A 7837-nucleotide genomic window follows, 5' to 3' on the forward strand; every position below is an offset into this window, starting at 1 on the left:
GTGTTCTGGTTTCTTCTTTCCCACATAAATTTATTTTTTGAATTTTGTAAATGAATGAATTCATGTGTTTTGGGTAATTCATTAGAAAGAAAATCAAGTTGTCATAGAAGCGAGTACATGAGCATCAATTAAATCCTCAACTTTCGGCGGCACCTCTTCAATCCAAACAGAGTTATGAAATTTTGAAGAGTTCTTAGCTAAGTAATCGACCACAGAATTACCGGAACGACGCACAAACGACAATCGAAATTAAGTCTCTATAATCACTTAAAACAGAAAATAAATAGGAAGCACCGAAGCACCTTGCTTAGCCTTCTGCCAAGCCTCAAACAGTTGTAGACAATCTGTCTCCAAGCACACCAACTGAAAACCAAAGTCCTTAGCATCGAGAGTGACCAACGGAAAGCCAAAGCTGAATTGATGTGTTTGGTTGGAGAGATATTTGTATGTCTATATATATAGACACACATAGATAATGTAAGTATTTTTTTTCACGTCTATATATTATTCTCTAAGCTAATTTTATATTTTGTATATAAAAAAGTTATTTTTATATTTAATAAATATAGCTTGAATGGAATCTAAAATGTCACTTTATGTATCTATGAAATGCAAGGGTATTCATACTGTTATTATCATAAGCTTTACACTATTTCAGATACGAAAATAATGGGAAAAAGTGGATTCAATTATTAATTGCTCCTATCAAAAATAAGATTAACTATGGATTCAAGCAATAACACATGATTTTATAAAACAGAATGATTTTCCCGATCTAAATAAAGTTGGTTTTTCATGAAGAATATTTGGCTCCTACTGGTATATATAATAAAATCACTTTAAAAAGATTTTAGTCCTAAACTAGGGGTGAACTAAATCTGGTCCATCCTAAATAAGTTCACTGTTTTTAGTCTCAACATTATTGAAATAGGTGAAATTGGTCTCTGTTGTACTTTTTGTGACGGTTTTTGTATATTAGTCGTGATTTTTAACCGCTTGAATTATTATTATTTTTGTTTTAATGGCGGTTTTTACCGCCACAAAATGAATAGGGGACCTAATTTCACCATTTACATTAATATTTGGGACTAAAAGCTATAATTTTTTAAAGGGGTAAAATTCAATTTACCCTTATTTTACATTGGCTAAAAACATATTTAACCCTTATTATGATAAGTCTTGTGAGCGACCTAATTTATTCTCACCTTACCCTTAACCATCTTCCCTTTATTTTTTTTTCTTCTTTTCATTTTTTTTAAGAAAAATGGTAGAACGGAGAGAAAACACGTCTACACTATTGAGCAGGGCGCAATGACATGTTGGGTAGACCTACAGAGGCCTATCTATAGAAAAGAGCGAAATGTGATCTTTTTTAGGTCAGTTGCCCACCAACATAAATTTTACTAGATGTAAGAAGTTAAATCCCAGAACTCGACCAATTATCCGAACCCAAGTTGGCTTCTTCTCATTTTATCTCCCAAGCCAAATATACAGTTGAACCCTTTTAATATATAGTTGGACATTACAATTTAAAACGATTGTCACTTTTGATAAGTGCCGATATTTATTATTAAACATTAATAAATCATTGATTATATTTAGTTACTAAGTAGACTTTTGAATATTTGTGGGGGGGACCTAACAATCAATGAAGACTTTTAAGCATTCAATGTAAATACTGATGTCTACAAAGAACAAGAATAAATAGTAGTATCCCAATTCGATACTCTTTTCCTTTTGATAGATATTTTTTAACCATCTCATTACTTGTAGATTAATTTTAGGAGCAAAATAAAGTGGATTATTATAATAAAAATGTATGGAATGTAATGAATAAAAAATTTCATTCTATTATTTATGATAGAGTGAAACAAAGTTAACCCTTTATATTTGTTCTGGGAATGAACATTGAGGAAAGGTATAGTACCTAAGGGTAGAGAGATTGTGCTAGAGAGAGAGTGTAAGAGAGAGAATGCTGAATTTTATGTGTTACTTCATCAAATGAGCCAAAAGTCTCCTACACTTGATAACTACCTCCTATTTATAGAGCTTGGGTACTACCTATTGGGCCAATTGGGCCTCCGAGGTCAAGGCCCATCTGAAGGCCAGGGCCCCGCCTCAGGGCGGGATACATGCTGGGCGTTGCCCCTCTAGGGGCTCGCCCAGTCCACTAGTCCACAAGACACCGAGCTCGAGGTACGAGAGCTAAGGGTGTCTTTTAAATGCTTTTACATATGTCTTACAGTACACCAGAATCTGCACTGCCAACATGGCTTGAGAAAAGAGAAGTAAACTATATCGCCAACATGGCGTGAGCAAAAGGAAACTTGCATTTTCAGTTACCCAGTCCACTGACTTGACGAGCAACCCGAGCTGGCAAGTCCACTAGTCCACAAGCGGCGAGAACGATTACTTCGTATTGGCGATAAGTTGGAGCAGGTGTATGATCGTTCGCCGGCGAAAAAGGTGGCAGGCATGGGTCATGTGCTGATCATTCAATCACCGACTGGCGGTAACCCCGGCGAGCGACTGAACTTTGTTGTTGGCGTCACCTGCCAGGCGATGGTGTTTGATCTTTATAATGGCGAGGCTTTTCGCGCTTCCACAAACAATAACAATTGGGTTTGACAGCCAAAAGATGAAGGGCGAGCGCCCTTGGTCCGCAAGTCCACAAGCTCGAAGCAGGAGAGCGAAGTGTGTCTCCAAACTGTGACCGTCAATCTCTGTCCCCTTGTGATTCCCCTAGCAAGTCGCCCGTTGCCACTTTCCACTTGGTACGGCGTTCCTCGGCTGGCGGTTTCGACCAACGCGCAGGAACTATTCTCAAGTTTCTAGTTGCAATAGCTTCCCCGCCTAGAAGATCACCTAGCCACGCTACTTGGCGGGATCAACAAAGGATGTATAAAGCGTGTAGGTCGCCGACATGGCGCAAATGAAACACAAACCGCCAATAGCGCAAGGAAATACGCAAATACATGAATCTCCGATTGACGCGAGACCTAGAAAGATGGTGTACAAACGCCTACAAGATTAAGGAGTCGTGGTGGCCCGCCTTATATGATGAAACACAAACCGCCAATAGCGCAAGGAAATACGCAAATACATGAATCTCCGATTGACGCGGGACCTAGAAAGATGGTGTACAAACGCCTACAAGATTAAGGAGTCGTGGTGGCCCGCCTTATATGACGTGACTCGCTGAATAGAAGCTGGCTCGCCTGATGACATGGTCTCCCGCCAATCTCCCCCGCATCCGCCCCTCGTAGCATCTTCACGGATCAAGTTGCTTCCTGGGCGAGCCCCCTAATATGGCGAAGGGACTCAACCAGTCCACAAGACACCGAGCTCGAAGCATGAGAGCACAATGTGTCTTCAAGCTGAAGTCGCCGCCGCATCGTCCCTAGGAGAAGATCCGCCCAGCACGCATGCTCCTTCACTCGCCATAGTCAACAAGTCCACCAGACTCTGTGTCCAAGTCATGAGGAGTAGGAGTGTCCTCACTTGCCGCATCGCCATCACCATCTTGCTTTAGCCTTATAAGAAATTAGTTTGACTTGCTCGCCACTCTCAGCGTAAGGCCGCCACCATTTTGCGGTAGGTCGCTACCCTCATTTTTGGCGGTAGGTCGCAACCCTCTTGCGGTAGGACGCGACCCTCTTGCGGTAGGTCGCCACCATTTTGCGGTAGGTCGCTACCCTCATTTTTGGCGGTAGGTCGCGACCCTTTAGCGGTAGGTCGCCATCCTCTTGCGGTAGGTCGCGACCCTCTTGCGGTAGGTCGCCACCCTTAGCGTGAGGTCGCCACCCTTTTGGCGACTTTTGTGTGTCTAAAAACTGAGTCTTACAGGTCGCCACCCATAGCGTTTGGTCGCCACCCTTTGGCATGAGGTCACCACCCTAGCGGTAGGTCGCCACCCTTGGTGTGATCGTCCCATTTCGGGACTCAAAGTGCTTTGGGTTCCAATGGCCAGTTGGATTACCAAAGCGGTGCTCAGTAGAATGGGCAATTTGTACCCCACACATCGCCAATGAATCCGGTGGTTACGTGGGCTTTTCCGGGGCTAATTTAGTTCATCGTGAAACTTGTTTCACTTTGTAACTAAATCGCGCCATTAGGAGCTTGTCCCACCCAATAACAAACCGCTTATGGAAGAGTCTTCCAAGTTTCATAAAACTTTAATGGTGTGCCTCAATTCACCCACTCCTTCTCTTTGATCCGATTTGCTCCTCTCTGTCTGAATCAAAACCAGTGAAGACAATATAACTTCTAATATCAACTTCAAAATAAGAAAATTAGGAAATACAACAACTGAGAAGGGAATCAAATGAAAGATGGAGGAAAAGTTTGAAGGAATTGGAAAATTTGTTGCCAGCGATCTTAACCATAGCAACGCTTTACTCGCCAAACTTTCACGGCCAAAACAAAACGTGCCCGCCAGAATTCCGCCGCCGGAGTAAAACGTGCTTGCCAGATTCCAACGCCAGCGACGTTCTCCCGCCGCCGAACTCCATCGCCAACAACACTTGCTCGCCGCCTAACCTCAAAACGTGCTCGCCAAAGCCAACGCGTGCTCGCCAAAGCAAACGTGCTCGCCAAAGCAAACGTGATCGCCAGAATTCCAACGCCTCATAAAAAAAAAAAAACGTCTCGGGATTGGCTCTGCTCTTCATGTATTGTGCTCTGGACAGATTCCTCGCCGTCGTTCTTTTCTTCGTCATTACCAATCTGCTCTCCCTCGCCTACATGCTTCCTCGATCTGAAGCTTCACCTCTGTTGACGCTCTTCATTGTCGGTCTGAACCGTGTTGCTCCGATCTGCCATCGCTGGATGCGCCTTGAAGAATCTCGATCTGTCATTCTCTCGTGAACGCACCTTGTTCTTTCCCCTCCGCCTTGCCACCGATCTGAAACTCCTCCTTTTATCGCTGCTTGGGCGACGTGTCACCCTTTTCCAACTTCGCGCGCTTTCTTTTGAAAGCGTCGTCCTCCTCATCAAGAATATAAGTGCTGGCGCGAGCACGCATCTCCTCCATCGAACGCGCCGGCTTACGTGTCAATTTGCTGTTCAACCCTCCCGGTAGCAAACCGTTTTTAAATGCTAAAGCACAAGCTCGAGGCTCCTCGTCCTCAACCTTGACCGACGCTGCGCTGTACCTTGCCATGTACCCTTTCAGTGATTCTCCTTCTTGCTGGCGAATATTATATAGGTCGTTGATCGTCACCGGCTGATTCTTATTCGCCGAGAATTGCACTAGAAACTTGGATGAGAAGTCTCTGAAATTTGAAATCGATCCGCGCGGCAAAGTTGTGAACCACGCCATCGCCGTCGATTTGAACGTCGATGGAAACATCCTGCACTTCACCGCATCTGACGCCGCAATTATCACCATCTTCGTATTAAAATACAGAAGATGATCCTTCGGATCGGAATCTCCGCTGTAAGAATCCAGAACTAACGTTTTCATGTTATCCAGAATCGCCACACTCTCGACATCTTCCGAGAACGGACGGAACTCAGCCACGGAATCTGCTTCTCTGCTTCCATCACCTCGCTGCTCGCGGCGGTAGAAATCTAACTGAGCCTGTAGATGCTCATTCCGCTGCTGGATGTTGCCAATGCTGCGCATCAAATGGCGCCATTGCTCCTGCGTCACCGCCGGTTGTTGTTCCGGAGCAGGTGAATTCTCTAGTGAGCGCTCCAGAGATCCCACCTGTGAAGGCGATGGAGGAGGTGGTGGTACAGGAGGTGATGGAGGAGGAGAAGGCGATTGTACTTCTGTCGTTCGTACCGGAGAATCCAGGACCACACGATGAGGCCGCCGAGGCGGCGAAATCCGCTGTCGCATTGGTGAATGATGTTGCCTCCTGCGTCGAGTCTCCATCCAAACCAGAAACGATGCAAACTCGATCGGAAAACCAATCACTAATCACAGAATCAAAATCAGAAAACCAGAGAATTGCCTAATCACAATCAGAGGTAACTTCATGCACAATCAAACCACGTGGTCGTGGGTTCGATCCCCACAGACGGCGCCAAAATGTTCTGGGAATGAACATTGAGGAAAGGTATAGTACCTAAGGGTAGAGAGATTGTGCTAGAGAGAGAGTGTAAGAGAGAGAATGCTGAATTTTATGTGTTACTTCATCAAATGAGCCAAAAGTCCCCTACACTTGATAACTACCTCCTATTTATAGAGCTTGGGTACTACCTATTGGGCCAATTGGGCCTCCGAGGTCAAGGCCCATCTGAAGGCCAGGGCCCCGCCTCAGGGCGGGATACATGCTGGGCGTTGCCCCTCTAGGGGCTCGCCCAGTCCAATATTATTTGAATAATTGACCAAACAGAACGAGTTATAATTGTTTTATTATTATATTATCCTTGCTTATATTTTTATTTCTTTTGGTATTAGTATATGATAGCTCTTGCAACATGCATCTACCTGATTTTTCACTAATGGACCATAAAGCCCATGCTAACTTCCCATTATCAAATGCCCAAACCTCATCACTCAACATGGCATCGCTTCATCCAATTCCTGAGTCATTCTTAATGTGCTCTTTGTTCAGGGAGGGAGGAATGTGTTGGAACTAAAAGAGAATTTAGAAGGCAATAACATAAAGTTGAAACTCATACCATTTCGTTCATACTAACATTTCTTAAATACAATAAAACCATAACTACGAAGTGATGACAATTAGAGATCCGGTTCCTAAAAACGGCACCAATTTTTCTTCATTTTCAGAGTTTGTGTCTTGGAGATCGTCTACTCCAATCTGCTATTTATTTGAGACTTCTACAGTTCTATACTGCACTAGGAAAAGCATGCAGTGCAGTATGTTTTTACTCTATACTCTATAGGAAAACATTATCTTTCATTCTAATAGATATCAGTTCACAATCTTTAGGATCAAATACGGTGCACATTTAACCAACATCTGTCCAACACTCGACAAACTTTGATTTATTTCGGGCACTAATAAGACATCAGGAATGTATTTAGTACCTGAGGAGGTCTCAACCGCAACAACTCATTTGCCTTTGACATCAACACCCTTTCAATTGTCAATGATATAACTTTTGAAACAAATGTTTGATCTAACTCCTTAAACAACTTTTCATCATAGGTCATGTGATGTGATGTGTGCATCTACTCTCAATCAACCAATTTTCACAGTTATTATTGGTGGCAAAACAAGTTGTTGCAAGTTAGTACTCCACCTCCTCTTGTTGATCACCCACTTGAGCCTCAAATTGAGATAGCTTTTTGCTCTCTCAATTTTTTTCAATATGACCAAACTGGATGCATTTGTTGCAAGTTGCAACGCATATTAGGCCTCTTCTAGCATCTGAAATTGGGATGATCCCTTTTTTAACAGTAATAACAAGGAAGATGATTTGACTTCTCGTCTTCTCCTATACTGCTCAAAGTTGTTATCATGACCCTTCTTTTTCTCCCTTCGTAGCAATGGCTGAGCTTCAATTTGCCTCGTAAACACCTTCAACCACGCCTCACCCAACATGACTCTCCTTTGTTCTTGGGCTTGCAACGCATATAACAATTATGTCAAAGTAAATATTTGATGGATCTTTTGAATTTTTCAACGAATAAATAGTGGATTTAAACCTCTCGAAAAAGGTCACAAGGATTTTTTTGCATAACCCTTGTATCAGAAAACTTGGTTCCAAGCAATCACCTAGTTGACAATGCTTAGAAGTCTATTAGAGTTCCCAAATTGTTTCTGACTCCTTCACCCTCAGCATCTCAAACTCCCTGGTCAAATTCAATACTTGCATTCCTTTAACTTTCTCATTTCCTTCATATTCATACTCCTGCTTG

This window comes from Lotus japonicus, chromosome 1 (assembly GCF_012489685.1).
Source record: "Lotus japonicus ecotype B-129 chromosome 1, LjGifu_v1.2".
In the NCBI taxonomy this organism is placed as follows: domain Eukaryota; kingdom Viridiplantae; phylum Streptophyta; class Magnoliopsida; order Fabales; family Fabaceae; genus Lotus; species Lotus japonicus.